Source organism: Procambarus clarkii, chromosome 25 (genome assembly GCF_040958095.1).
Source record: "Procambarus clarkii isolate CNS0578487 chromosome 25, FALCON_Pclarkii_2.0, whole genome shotgun sequence".
In the NCBI taxonomy this organism is placed as follows: Eukaryota; Metazoa; Arthropoda; class Malacostraca; order Decapoda; family Cambaridae; genus Procambarus; species Procambarus clarkii.
In genome coordinates this window covers 34433570-34436741 of record NC_091174.1, presented here as the reverse complement: position 1 = coordinate 34436741, position 3172 = coordinate 34433570, and positions in this window count along the sequence as shown.

Genomic DNA, 3172 nt, shown 5'->3' with positions numbered 1-3172 from the left:
CCAACAAATGGCTGTTGAAGTTAAACCCAAGTAAATGCAAAGTAAGGAAACTAGGCAGTTGAAACAGGAGGCCAGACACAGGATACAGAATAAGAGATGAAGTACTTAATGAAACGGACAGAGAGAAAGATCTAGGAGTTGATATCACACCAAACCTGTCTCCTGAAGCCCACATAAAAAGAATAACGTCTGCGGCATATGCGAGGCTGGCTAATATCAGAACAGCGTTCAGGAACCTGTGTAAGGAATCATTTAGAATCTTGTACACCACATATGGAAGACCAATGTTGGAGAATGCAGCCCCACCATGGAGCCCGTACCTTGTCAAGCACAAGACGAAGCTGGAAAAAGTTTAAAGGTATGCCACTAGACTAGTCCCAGAACTAAGAGGCATGAGTTACGAGGAAAGGCTGCAGGAAATGCACCTTAGGACACTGGAAGACAGAAGAGTAAGGGGAGACATGATCACAACCAACAAAATCCTCAGGGGAATCGACCGGGTAAACAATGATAAACTACTTAACACTGGTGGTACGCGAACAAGGGGACACAGGCGGAAACGGAGTACCCACATGAGCCACAAGAACATTACAACCAACTTTTGTAGTGTCAGAGTAGTTAACAGATGGAATGCATTAGGTAGTGATGTGGTGGAGGCTGACTCCATACACAGCTTCAAATATAGATATAATAGAGCCCAGTAGGCTCAGGAATCTGTACACCCGTTGATTGACAGTTGAGAGGCGGGACCAAAGATCTAAAGCTCAACCCTCGCAAGCACAAAAAGGTGAGTACAAATAGGTGAGTACACACACACACACACACACATGTATGAAAGCAAAGGAACTGAACAAAAGGGCGTGGAGGAACTTCCGAAATAACAGAACACCAGACAGTAGAGAGTTGCCAGAGAACCAGGAACGAGTATGTTAGTGTGAGAAGAAAAGCTGAGAAAAAGTATGAAAATGATTTAGCTAATAAAAACAAAACCGAACCAAAGCTACTACACAGTCACATCAGGAGGAAAACAACAGTGAAGGAACAGGTGATAAAACTTAATACGGGTGAGGACAGGTACACAGAGAATGACAAAAGAGGTGTGTGAGGAACTCAACAAGAGGGTCCAAGAAGTCTTCACAATAGAAGAAGGAGAAGTCACTGGGCTAGGAGAGGTGGCAGTGAACCTGGCGGGCTTAGAAGGGTTCGAAATTACAAGGGATGAGGTCAAGAGGCACCTGTTGGATCTGGACGTAAGAAAGGCTGTTGGCCAGGACGGAATCTCACCATGGGTATTGAAAGAGTGTGCAGGAGCACTTAGCTTGCCACTCTCCATAGTGTATAGTAGGTCACAGGAAATGGGAGACCTTCCAGAAATATGGAAGACGGCTAATGTAGTCCCAATATACAAAAAGGGTTACAGACACGAGGCACTGAACTACAGACCTCATTCATTATTATACCATGCAAGGTGATGGAGAAGATTGTGAGAAAGACCCTAGTAATACATCTAGAGAGAAGGGACTTCGTGACAACCCATCAACATGGGTTCAGGGAAGGTAAATCTTGCCTTAAAGGCTTAATTGAATTCTACGATCAGATGACAAAGATTAAGCAAGAAAGAGAAGGCTGGGCGAACTGCATTTTTTTTAATTGTCGGAAAGCCTTTGATACAGTACCCCATAAAAGGGTGATGCATAAGCAGGAGAAACAGGCGAAACAGAAACTGGTAGGGCGCTCCATTGGATAAGGGAGTACCTAAGCAATAGGAAGCAGAGAGTTACAGTGAGGGATGAGACCTCAGATTGGCGGGAAGTTAACAGTGTTGTCCCACGGAGCTCTGTACTCGGACCTATCCTGTTTCTGATATTCGTAAATGATCTCCCAGAGGGTACAGACTCATTCCTCTCAATGTTTGCTGACAACACATAAATTATTTGATGGATTAAGACAGAGGAGGACAGCTTGAGGTTTCAAGAAGACCTGGACAAGCTGCAGGAGTGGTCGAACAAATGGTTGTTAGTTTAACCCAAGCAAATGCAATGTAATGAAGATAGGTGTAGGGAGCAGGAGACCAGATAGCAGGTATCATTTGGGAGATGAAATACTTCAAGAGTCTGAGAGAGAAAAAGACCTGGGGGTTGATATCACGCCAGACCTGTCCCATAAAACTCATATCAAGAGGAACATCAGCGGCATATACCAAGTTTGCTAGCATAAGAACATCCTTTAGAAACTTGTGTAAGGAATATTTCAGAACTTTGTATACCACATATGTCAGACAAATCCTGGAGTATGCAGCTCCAGCATGGAGTCCATATCTAGTCAAGCATAAGACTAAACTGGGAAAGGTTTAAAGGTTTGCCACCAGACTAGTACCTGAACTGAGGGGGTATGAGATACGAGGAGAGACTACGGGAATTAAACCCCAAGTCACTGGGAGACAAAAGAGTTAGAGGAGTTAGAATCTTGTATGATCACCACATACAAGATTCTCAGAGGAATTGATAGGTATTTAAAGACAGGCTATTTACCACAAGGGACACACGCACTAGGGGACACAGGTGGAAATTGGGTGCCGAAATGAGCCATAGGAACGTTGGAAAGAATTTTTTCAGTTTCAGAGTAGTAGACAAATGGAATGCATTAGGAAGTGATGTGGTGGAGGCTGACTCCATACACCGCTTTAAGTGTAGATATGATAGAGCCCAGTAGGCTATGGAACTTTTACATTAGTTGATTGACAGTTGAAAGGCAGGACAAAAGAGCCAGAGATCAACCCCCGCAAGCACAACAAGGTGTACACACACACACACACACCACTCCCGTTGCCAACAGCAGGACACGTAGCGTCGCTACCACTCCCGTTGCCAACAACAGAACACGTAGCGTCGCTACCACTCCCGCTGTCAACAACAGGACACGTAGCGTCGCTACCACTCCCGTTGTCCGAGGTAGGCCTAGTCTCATTTTGCGCCGCTCTTCATTATCTGGAGGAGGGCGTCTTCGCACCTCTCGATGTTTGCCGCATCATACCCATAGATCTCTGCTCTCCCTTCATACCAATTGAGCGAGATAATTACGTTGAATTGGACCTCAAGATCTTAGATTCTTTTTCCTTTAAGGCCAATAATTGCACCCTAAAACTATCTCGGGCAGGTTATCCACGACCTAA